This window comes from Macaca thibetana, chromosome 19, assembly GCF_024542745.1.
Source record: "Macaca thibetana thibetana isolate TM-01 chromosome 19, ASM2454274v1, whole genome shotgun sequence".
Taxonomy (NCBI): domain Eukaryota; kingdom Metazoa; phylum Chordata; class Mammalia; order Primates; family Cercopithecidae; genus Macaca; species Macaca thibetana.
This window is the reverse complement of record NC_065596.1, coordinates 1,599,327-1,611,980: the sequence shown is the minus strand read 5'-3', so window position 1 is coordinate 1,611,980 and position 12,654 is coordinate 1,599,327. Positions and strand designations below refer to the sequence as shown.

Sequence of the window (12,654 nt, the reverse complement as noted above, 5' to 3'; positions counted from 1 at the left end):
ATTTTTAGAGGATACAGGGTTTCATTATGTTGGCCAGGCTGGTCTTGAACTCCTGACCTCATGATCTGCCCACATTTGCCTCCCAAAGTGCTGGGGTTACAGGCATGAGCCGCTGTGCCCGGCAGTTTTTTGTGTACATGAATAAGTACATAGAGATACTTATATAATTCTGGGGTATTTTTATATCTGCCTATGTATATCTGTATATAAATATATTAATCTTTGTATCTATATTGATACAGAATAAATTTATAGAAAGTGAAAGTATTGATAGGTATTGATACTAACAGTGAGAGAAGAAGAAACTTACATACAGGTATAAACTTTTTTACCCTAAAAAGTATATCTAAAGAGTACACAAATAAAGATATAGTCTTGCAAACATTCTGCTACATTTATGATTTACAAAGAAAACATTGGTCTTTGTTGCTCACTTCAATGAATATCATTCATTGCCATTTCCAGTTTGACCTTTTCCTTTATTTTGTACATAGGGACAGAGATGAACCAGCCCCAGTTCAAAGGTCCTCACCTCAATTTGAGTATTCTTATTATTTCTCATTATGGCCTCAGTCAAGACAGGGGCTGTTTATTATTTTCCCAATGCATGTGTGATGTAAAAGTACACTCTTGTCTTATCATCTCTGAGGTTGACGTAGGGTTTTTGTGGTAAGAGAGAGAAAGTTTAGGTCACTTTTTAGAAGATAGATTGTGAAACTGAAAGCAAATATAATGGTACATGGTACCTGGCCACATTTTAACCAGGAAATAGTGAACATTCACTGAAGTGCCAAAGGTAATTCTTATTGGCTAGGCAAAAGCTTCTTTGTGAGGAAAGCTAGGTGACTGGTGTCACATTTCTAGATGTTTCTACCTGGATGTTCTAGAAACATTTCTAGATGTTTCTACCTGGATGTACAGAGCCACTTGGGGCTAACTTAATGAGACCCAGAATGAAAAACCTCAATGTTCCAGGTAACAAAAAACATTTTCACATTTATTTTTAAAATATGAATTGGTGTGTAGCTTGAATTGAATAAATTGTCACTGAACTAATTGGCAGATTGCATTCAAATGACCTGAAAAAAATTAATGTAACCTCTGACCATGCTTACTTTGTGATTATTTTTCTACACACATATACATTGATACCAAGTAGGTGGGGAAAAGGTATATATATAAACACAGTGTGAACCTCATGGGTATGGCTATGTAATGTCCATTTGTGCATATGTCTAGTAAAACACTTCAGAAAAAAAGTCTAGATCAGAAGCCATCTTCATTCACTAGCATATCTTCATTCACTAGTTCCCTTAGCACAGCTCAGGTGGATATAATCAGACAACTAGTTAAATTAGGAAGCAGAGGCATCAAGGGAGAACAAAGATGGCATATGTGAACAACACAGAAATACAAAGAGAAAGAAAGTATGGTCCTGAAATGTTAAGATGAACATAAAGCCTCACGTGGCAGTACTGGAAACTTACATCCTGGCCATGCCCAAAAGTGTGAAGCTTTGTTGATTTGTATATGTATGTATGACTGTCTTTCAGTCTGAGATGGTATGGAGCTATATAGGTGAGAAGTAAGTCTTCATCTGTGTTTCTAAGATAGCCTGGGGAATTGACAATGTCTCCTGATGAACAGTTTTTGCATATACAATTATTTACATAGATAAACTTGTATAATCTTGTATGTATACATTTATTTATCTACTGAAGTATATGTAAGGAAAATGGCTTTGCTGCGACCAAGCAGGCAAAGGACAGCAGGCATAGGCGGAGGTAAACAGTCTGGATGACTCAGCAGGTTTGTGGCACAGGTGCACAGCTTTGTATAACCATAGCCACATAGACATAACATAGAGAAGCTCACCACCTGGCACTCAGCCACTATTGTTTGTGTAGTGTATAAATGTAACACTGACCCTGTGAAGGGGCTGCTGAAAAAAGCCATGTCTCATTTACCCGCTGTCTTTTGAGTGTTCTTCCAGCTCCCAGCTCCATGTCCACCCCCTCCTCTCAGCCCTCAGCTGGGGCTAGAACCTGACCCTGAGCATGACATTTGCCATAGTCATCAGCAGGATGAGGTGAGTGAATCTTCAGTCCCTGAGGCTCCCAGGTTGGGCTATGTGTACACAGCATGGGTTCTGGTACCCAGTGGCAGAAGTGTTGCTTGGATGGGCCCCAGTGGAAATGTGGGAGACAGTGAATGGGTCTCCTGTGAGTGTGGAGAAGGCACCGAAGCAGCTGGAGGTTCACAGCACCAAGAAGAAATGCACCTTCACCAGCAGTCAGATGGGCATTTCTGACTGCACTACGTGAAGTACATGCTCAGTCCCTGTGGGACGCGGCTCAGGTAAGGGACCTTCAGACACAAGTTGAGCACCTGGGGGCCCAAATGCACAGCTTAGAGCAAAACCTGGGGGTGAAGGACCTTCAGGTGGAAGCAGGGCACTTAGAGGTTCAGATAAATAGCCTAGAGCAGGAGTTGGAAACAGATTTCAGTGCAAACTTGAGCCCATCCTCTAGGCTGGATATTCCTGCTGGGACTGATGCTGAGGAGGAGCCTCCTGTGCTGCGAGCTCTCCTGTAATCCCTCGGAAGGTAGAACATGAGCAGCCAATGGGACCACAGGGGAGAGCCCAGGGCGCCCCCACAGTGGTGGAACACACCCCTTATAGTGCTTATACCCCCACTGAGTTATGGGAGTCAGGTAAGCAATGCAGGCAGCATCCAGGGGAGCCCCTCCAAGCCTGGTTACTCCATCTTTTGGATAACGGGGATGACCATTTCTGGCTCCACTTCCGAGATGGAGAAGCTGGCTTCTATCCCAATTCACCTCTCTCTTTGTCAGCGGCTGCAGCTGTGCGGATGGTTGGCACAAGGGCAAGGTGACCACACGTTAATCGAGTGGCTGATGGCAGCCATTTGAATGGTTTGGAATGATGCCAGGGAGACACCAGAAATTGTGAGTAAATGGCAATGATAAACTGATTTGGTGCAGGTACTCTGGGAGATGGGTATGCGGCAGGCTATGTTTAATCTGAATAACCCGGGGTCAGATGATGAATGCTTTACCTCCCATTTGAAGGATCTTGTGCTGGATCTTTGTAGAGTCACTTGTCTTCAGAGTAACAATTTTGAAAAATGCCCAAGAGGAGGCAAAATACTGTTGCTCAACCCAGCCCCATCTAGACACTTAAACTCAAGGACTATTTGCAGACGGGCAATGATACAGGACCTTTTCTGTTTAATTACAGAACTGGCAGAGATGCTTGGCTCAGGGGTGGGGCAGGGAACCAGATGACCAGAGGCAGCATGTGGAACTGGCAATCCACTGATCCCCCACCAATGTACAGCAGACCTTAGCACTGGTAGATACTGGTGTAGACTGCAGTCTTGTTTACAGGAACCTGGATAAGTTTCCAGGCAAAGATGAATTTATTGATGGTTATGGAGGCCTCTCAGTGAAAGTGAAACCTTTGTCTTTGCATCCTAGCATTGGTGGGTTGGCTCCCCGCCTGTACACTGTGTACATTTCTCCCATATCTGAATATATTCTGGGGGTGGACATTTTGCATGGTCTGGACTTCCACACCATGGCCAGAGAATTCAGACTCCAAGTAAAGCTGGGACTGTGTGGACATATACATAACCAGCCCCAAGTTCTGCCAAAACCCTGGTGAGTTACCTCCACTTGTCAATACCATTTGTCGGGAGCAGGGGGGCATATAGAGAAAACTGAGACTATTAAAAAGTTAGAGAAGGTGCAAATAATGCATGTAACCCATATCCCCTACAATTCCCTACTATGGCCAGTCAGAGAGCCTCATGGGACTTGGTGATGACAGTGAATTATCGGAAACTTAATAAAGTAACACCACCTCTGCGTGCAGCTGTACCTTCCATCGTGGACTTGATAGTCCACTTGACAATGGAACTGGATGCTGCCACTCTATGGTGGATTTGACTAATGCTTTCTTCTCAATTAACATCAATCCAGAGAGCCAGGAATAGTTTGCTTTCATTGGAGGTGTCAGTGGACTTTCACAGTGTTGCTGCAGGGCTATTGTATATCACCACCAAGTGCCATAATCTTGTTGATAATGTTATGTTAACCTCTGATTTTCTTGCAGGTTTAGGAGTGGCAATGCCTCTCTTGCCTGGGAACTGGGATGATGTGGCTGAGACAGACTTTTCTAGTAGTCAAGCAGGCTATTGAGCAGACGCAAGTCCTCAATAGTCAGAGGTGCCCATTTTAACTAAACGTACATGTAACCACAGATAGTATAAGTTGGGGCCTATAGCAGCACAGAGCATGTAAGTATGCCAATAGGCTTTTGGCCCTAGTTATGGAAGGGAGCTGAGCTGCACTATTTATTAATGAAGCAGTTAGCAACTGCCTATGCTGCCCTTCAGGCTCATAAGAGCATGGCAAGATGGGTTACAATCGTCATACCGACGACTTACCCAAAAGCAGGATGAGTGAATTCATGGGTAATGACCCGCCGGACTCAGATAGCACAAACATCCACTTCAGCGAAGTGGGGTGCCTAGTTGGAGCAGCAGAGTGCGCTGAGTACAAGTCCCTTTGCAGCAGAGTTTCAAGAAGTCTTGGGATCTGTAGTCCTAATGCAACATAAGGCCATGGGGCCTGAGGTACCCCTAGATCTTGGGCCTTCACCATTAGGAAGGGCATCCCCCATTTCTCATAGGGCATGGTACACAGCTAAGTCTAACTGAGGTGTTACTGCTGCCTGGATTACTGGTGCAGTCCAACCTAGTACTGACACTGTATGGTTTAATACCAAGTGTGGGCAAAGTAGCTAATAAGTTAAACTCAGGACAGTGTAAATAGTGAACACCAAGGAGGTAACACCTAGCTGGGCAGTTTACTAAGGCTTCACTTTGTGGTTAAATTCTGTTAAAAGTTACAGAATTAGCTAGTTAGTTACCAAACCATGTAGGGCCAGGCTATGTGGCCAAATCTGTAAAAGGAAGGATGACCTTCTCCAACTAAATACAGAGATAAATAGCAATCTGTTATTGCCTTCCCCCGGTGCCCCTAAAGGTAGGGAAACAAACAAATGAACAAAACCCTGGTGTTAGCCACGGACCCTCCAAGCCCATCATGGCAGATGATTGGCTATTGCCGCCCCCTGGAGGGAGGGTCTGCAGTGTGACTAATATGTTACTCCTTGGGTGATTAATGTGTGGCCTCCACGATTGACCATTCATAGGTGAATGGCCAGGGAAGGGACATTCATCTGGGAGACATATATACTGTCTATGTGGCCTATCATGAGCTCCCTTGTAACTCTGGCACAGGTAGAGGACCCAAAAGAACCATGGAGAGCAGACAAGATGTGGTACCATCACCCAGGGCAGAAGCCCTTGGTGACTGCATCGTTATCCAGAGATAAAAAGTTGGCCTGTATTTTGCCTAAGGAATGTGATTTGCCCCTGTTAGTGCCTGTGCCTGCTTTGTTGTTTGAGCTGTAGATTGGCAAGCTCCAACAGCATCATGAACTGGTCCCACACCCACACCGAGGGGACCAACGTCTCCAACAGTTGGATCTGCACTGCTCTTCCAGCAGCGGCTGTGGATGGCTTGCCCTGGCACATGCATCTAGCTTCGGTGCAGAACCAGACATGGCTAGAGACTTATGGTCCCATAGACAACTTGTGGGATGCAACACGGCAGAATTTGGACAGGGGGTGTCACAAATCCCATTGCCAGTCTCTCCCCTGTCTGATTCATAGCATCCGTAATGGATGGGGCTGGTTTATGGGAGAACATGTGGTGCCCCCATTGCAGATACCACAATGCACAGAGCAGTACTAGGGTAAAGTCACTGTGGGATGGTTGTCTGCTGAGATTTGTGCAAACATAACACATGTCACCACATTAAGGGTGTGGTGGAACAAGCGCCGTTACCAAGGCTGGGCCCCCATGGACTTTGTGCCCCCTGGGAGTTTATGGTTGTGTGGGGACACAGGGTGGCCATATCTGCCAGTAAGTTGAACTGGACGCTCTACCTGCGGGAGGCCCTATGTGCCTGCCACTGCTCTTCCCACATTGTCTAGTCGTCCACATAACTGGGAGGCACTGCATTCCTGCTTTTGGTGAGTGCGCTGGGCCCCCTGGTGGTTCTATTCCTTAGCAACAACTATCCCTGGAGCAGGTGGCATTACTATAGAAAAGCAGGTTGCAGCCTTTGCGGAGAATACAGCTCAGGCCCCAAGATTCACCTGAATTGCTCTCTTTTTGTTAATTGATGAAGTTGATCAGATCACGAAGGTGGTGCTGCAAAACCAGAAGGCCTTAGACGTAGTCACAGCTGCCCAAGGTGGCACCTGTGCCCTTGTAGGGACACAATGTTGTACATTTATCCCTGACAACCACTGGAACATAATGGCAGCTTTACAAGGGGTGTCACAGGAGATTAAGGCAATTGAGCACCTTACTGATGACCCCTGCAGAGATAGTGGGTGTCTCTGGGCTCTGGCCTATGTTGGGCTCATAATCATAGGTAGCGTAGCAGGAATATTAGCAGTAGCTCATTGCTTTCTGTATTGTTGCTGTGGCCTATGGGTTCGGGGTGCTGCCGTATGTGTATGGATCACCACTAAGAGGATCCCCTTGGCCTAAGGGGTGGAGTGTAAGAAAAATGGCTATGCTGCAGCCCGGCAGGCATAGGGCAGCAGGCTTAGGCTAAGGTAAACAGCCTGGATGACTCATCGGGTTGTGGCGCAGGTGCACAGTCCCATGTCTTACATAATCATAGCCATGTAGACACAACATAGAGAAGCTCCCCAGCTGACTGTCAGCCACTATTGTTTGTGTAGTGTATAAATGTAACACTGACCCTGTGAAGGGGCTGCTGAATAAAGCCATGTCTCAGTTACCTGCTGTCTCTCGAGTGTTCCTCCAGCTCCTGCCCCACATCCACCCACTCCCCTTGGCTCTCAGTTGGGGATGTAACCTGACCCTGAGCATAACAGTGTATTTATATCCAGGTCTATCTATCATTATTTCAATATTTGTACAGAATAAAGATATAGAATTTCAAAGTGTTGATAGGTATTTTTACTGATAGTAATGTAAAAATAAATTTCCATACATGTAAAATCTTATCTGTTCTCTAAAGTATAGCCACAAGAGTACACAAATGGAAGAACACTCTGATATGAATTTAGCTGCACCTATCATGTTTAAATAAAATATTTTTGGACTAGGTGTGGTGGCTCACACCTGTAATTCCAGCACTTTGGGAGGCCAAGACAGGTGAATCACTTGAGGTCAGGAGTTTGAGACCAGCCTGGTCAACATGGTAAAACCTCATCTCTACCAAAAATACAAAAATTAGCTGGGCATGGTGGTGGGCACCTGTAATCCCAGCCACTCAGTAGGCTGAGGCAAAAGAATCACTTGAACCCAGATATCAGAGGTTGCAGTGAGCCGAGATCCTGCCACTGCACTCCAGCCTGGGCAACAGACTGAAACTCCATAAAAAAAAAAAAAAAAGTATTTTTTTTGTTGCTCCAACCCATGAGCAAGAAATTTACTAAAACCACAAGTGTTATTCAATGCCAAGTCAAAAATGTTTCCTTTCATTCTGATTAACACAGGAATGGAGATAAACTAGCTTTAAATTAAAGGCCCAAACCAAAATTGAAAATGCTGACTAATTCCATTTAAAGCTTACATCATTTCAGGAGCTCTTTGTTTTTGAACTTGTGACATTGGAACACATTTTGTAATTGGTTTGGTTGCCTGAAGAAGTGACTTATTGAATAGGGGTAGAAAAGTCAAGGTCTGTAAATTCAAGATAGACTGCAATATTGAAAGCAAATTTCAGATTCCTTTGCACACTTTAACTTGAAGATTTATTAACAGGTATATGTAGATAGATAAGCATATGCAAACACATACAGATATATAAATATCTGTATGTAATGTCCATTTATGAGTATGTCTTGTAAAAAAATTAAAGTAAGTCAGAGGTCATTTCCTACTTATTCTCCTCAGGGGAAGTGAATACAATCAGCCCGTTTACTCAGCCATGATGATTTCTATCAGCCAATTAGCTTAGCCCAGTTTATTCCAGTTAGCCAATTAGCTTGGTCTAGGTAATTCTAATCAGCCAATTTGCTTAGATCAGGTAAATGCAATCAGTCAGAATGTGATTTCAATCAGCCAATTAGGTCAGCACTTTTGATTTCAATCAGCCAGTTAACTCAAACCAGGTAATTACAGTCAATTAGCTGATCCCAGGAGATTAAAATCATCCACTTATTTAAGTCCAGGTGATTTCAGTTTAGCTCCAGTCAGCAACTATTTGAGCCCAGATGATTTTAATTGGTCAATAATCTCAGGCCAGGTGATTTCAGTCAGTCAATCAGATGAGCCCAGGTGGATTTAATCAGCCAGTTCTCTAAACAGCAATTGTAGATTTAATCAAGACGGGCCCCCAGTAGTGGATGAGAATAGCTCATGCATACACTGAGAAGAAAAGCAAGGTCCAGAAATGCTAACCTGGACAGAAAGTGTTACATGGCTTTACTATCAGCTTGTTTTTCAGTCCTTGCCCGAAAGTGAAGCTTTGTCTGTCTATACAAAAAACATTGTACGTTCCATTCTGACACACTATTGAGCCAGAGAAGGGAAATAATTCTATATCTGCACCCTTAGGATATGCTAAAGGATTGAAAACTGTTTTTTGAGGTACAATTTTAGTGTATGTATTTACATAGAAATACTCATATAATCTTGTATATGTATCAAAATTTGTATGTACGTTCATACAGAACAAAGATGTAGAATGTGGAAGAATTAATAGGTACTGGTATTAATAGTAATGCAAATAGAAACTAGGATCTCACACATGGATCAAGTCAATTGTTGAGACTGTAACTCATCTAGTTGGATCTAACACCCAGGTGTTGACTCTCATACCTAGAACCAGGACATGTGCTAGATTGTTAATTTCATTACTGGACCTTCCTGCAGGTGTGATTTTGACATATGCACCTTCACAGAACCTTTGTGATTTGACACATCTGCCTGGGCTCAGCCTAGATGGAATTGTGACACATTACTGGACTCGGCCCCTAGGTGATGCTTTACCACTGATCACAGGGGAATTGGAACATATCACTGGGTCTTACATCCAGGTGATGTGAATCTCCTCTCCTGCTTTGTCGCTGCCCACAGGAGGCATTTTGACATATAACTGAGTCCCACACCCAGGTTATGTGACTCTCTTGACTGTGTCTTGCCCATATTGGCCATTGTGACATGTTCCTTGGTCTAACACCCCAGTTATGTTATCCTTGTGTTCTGGCCCTGCCTACAGAGAGCATTGTGAAGTATCTCTGTGTCCACCACAGAGGTGATGTGACTCTCTTCTCTTGACTGTTCCCTTCTCAAAGGGGTGACAGTGACATATAACTGGGCCCAGCACCTAGCTTATATGACTTTTCTCTTTCTTTTTTTTTCTTCTGGACACAGTCATGCTGTGTCACCTAGGCTGGAGTACAGTGGTGCAATCTCAGCTCACTGCAGCCTCCGCCTCACAAGTTCAGGTGATCCTCCTGCCTCAGCCTCCCGAGTAGCTGGGATTACATGCACCCACCAGGATGCCCGGGTAATTTTTGCATTTTTAGTAGGGACAGGGCTTCCCCATGTTGGCCAGGCTGGTCTTAAACTCCTGACCTTAGGTGGTCTGTCCACCTCAGCCTCCCAAAGCATTAGAATTATAGGCATGAACCACCGTGCCCGGCCAACTTTTCCCTTCTTTATAGGTTCTGCCCACAAAAAAATAAAAGTGTAAGATATTTCTGCAGTCAACACCAAGATGGTGTTACCTTTTTAGCTCTGCTCTCAAAATGTATTGTGATATATTGCTCGTCCTACTACCAAGGTGATGTGAATTTCCTGCCTAGTGCCTGTCCACAGGGGGCAATGTGATATATCTCTGGGCCCATCAACCACTTGATGTGACTCTGCTCTCTTACCTGAGCATTGCCCAAAAAAGAAATTGGGACATAACCGTGAATCCAGAGCTTAGGTGATATGGCTCTTCTCTCCTGCCTGGGCCATGCCTAAAATAGAGAGAGTGATGTATTGCTTAGTCCAGCACACATGTTGTGTGATACTTCTTCCTGACCTCTGCCCAAACAAGTAACTGTGACATAACTCAGGTTTTGTTACCTAAATGATGTGACTCTCCTCTTTTTCCTGGGACCTGTCCACAGTGAAGGTTGTGGCAAATGGCTTGGCCCAGCACCTATGTGATGAAACTCTACCCTCATGCCTGCGACCTGTCCACTGGGGTGACTGTAACATATGGCGGGGCCCAGTTTCTAGATTATGTGACTCTCTTCTTTTTCCTGAGTTCTACCCACGGAGGGTATTGTGAGATATCTCTGGGCCCCTCACCTAAGTGACATGGCTCTCTTGCCTGTACCCTCCCCTCAGCAGGTATTGTGACACATTGCTGGACCCAACACCGAGGTGATGTGACTCTCCTCTACTACTTGGGCCTTGCCCAAAAACGATTGTATAGTTTGGCTCAACAAATAAGTGAAGTTACTATCGTCTCATGCCTTGGCCCTGTATACATTATATATTGTGACATATTTCTGGGTCCAACACCTAGGTGATGTGACTCTCCTGCATGGGTCATGTCCACATAACTATGACATGTATTTTTATTCATCACCTTGGTGATATAACCTTGCTTTCTGCCTGGGCCCTGCCAAAATCGAAAATTGTGATATATCATTGGACCTAGTACCTAGCTGACGTGACTCTCTTTTTTTGCCTGGGCCCTGCATAATTTGGGTATTGTGACATATCACTGGACCCAAACCCTAGTGGATGGAAGGCTTCTGTCTGGACCCTGCCCATAGGAGACCTTGTGACATATCTCTACATCCACCCCATAGGAGATATGACTCTCCTCTTCTGCCTGCATCATGCCCACAGGAAAGATTGTAACATATCACTAGGTTAAGCAACCAAGTGATGTGTTTTGACTGCCTGGTTCTCTCATACAGGGGGCATTGTGACATATCTCTGGTAACACCTACTATCTGATGTTACTCTTCTCTTTTGCCTTGGTTTTGCTCACGTAAAAGATTGTGACATCTCTTGGCCCAGCACCTAGGTAATGTGACTTTGCTCTTCTGCCTGGGCCATGTCCACAGAAATGAGAGTGACTTATCACTAGGCCCAGCACACAAATGATGTAATTCTTCTGCCTGATCTCTCCCTAAAGAGGTCATTGTGAGATGTCTCTGGGCCTATCACCATGGGGATTATGACATATCACTTTGCCCAGCGCCTATGTGATGTGACAGTCTTCTCTTTAATGGACCTGCCCACTAGGGTGATTGTGTCATAGAGCATAGCCCAGCTCCTAGGTAATGGGACTTTCTTCTTTTTTGTGAATACCCAAAAATGGAATTGTCCCATATCTCTGATATTCTCACCAAAGTGACTCTCTTTCCTTGGTCCTCCTCTCGGGGGGTGTTTTGACACATTGCTATACCCAGAACTTACGTGATGTGACTCTTTTATACCGCTTGGGCTTTGCCAAAGAAGTGATTGGGATGTATTGCTGGGCCTAGCACCTAAGTGATAGGACTCTCCTCTCCTTCCAAAGCGCTGCAGGCATTGTGATATATTGCGGAGTCCAACACATACAAGGTGAATTATCTGCACAACCACTGCCCACAGGGGAATAATGACATATCTTTTTATTCATCACCTAGATGATGTGACTCTTCTCTTCTGCCTGGGCTCTGCCAAAAAAAAAAAAAAAAGAAGACGAAGAAAGAAAAGGAAAAAAGAGGTTATTGTAACATATCACTGGATTGAGCACCTAGGTAATGTAACTCTTCTCTTTTGCCTGGGCCCTGCATATGTTGAATATTGTGACCTAATACTGATCCCAACTTATACTGAATGAGAGACTCCTGCCTGGGCTATGCCCACCAGAGGCCTTGTGACATATTTTTGCATCCATCACCTAAGAGATGTGACTCTCCTCCTCTGCTTTCATGCTGTTTGTAGGAAAGATTACTACATATCATGGAACCCAGAAACCAGGTGATGTGTCTTTCATGCCTGGGTATTACCCAAAGGTCACAGTGTGACATAACACTGAGCCCTGAATCCTGGTGATGTGTTGCTGTTGGCTGTGCCCTGCTTTCAGTAGGAAATTGTAACATATCACTGGCTGAGAACCCAGGTGATGTGTCTCTTTTGCCTGGCCCCTTCTTTTCAGCAAAGAATGTCACATATCCCTGGCTCAGCATTTAGGTGATGTGACTCTTCCGTTTGCTCCCCACATATAGGTAGGATTTTATATATAGCCCAGTGCACAAGTGCAATAATGACTCTAACATTTTGAACCAGCCAAGGGGACAAGTACTCTCTCTCATAGCTAGGTGTAGAAAAATGGGTAAGATCCTGGGTTTCCTTTCCGTACGAAGGTTATAAAAGGTTACCGCTCTCTCGCATATTGTATAAAGCTCTTGGGTGGTAGGCCCAGCGTGCAGATGAGACTGTTTCTTATGTGCTCACCCTGACAACCATTAGGATTGTCACCCTCACACATGGACAAAGCCCACTTAATCTCAC

At 44.5% G+C, this 12,654-nt stretch overlaps 1 protein-coding gene across 1 annotated transcript in view; it reads right to left on the bottom strand.

Annotated features, from left to right (window-relative positions):
- LOC126942210 (zinc finger protein 254) overlaps window positions 1–12,654 on the bottom strand; it is a 181,429-nt gene that overhangs the window by 121,674 nt on the left and 47,101 nt on the right. The window lies entirely within an intron of this gene.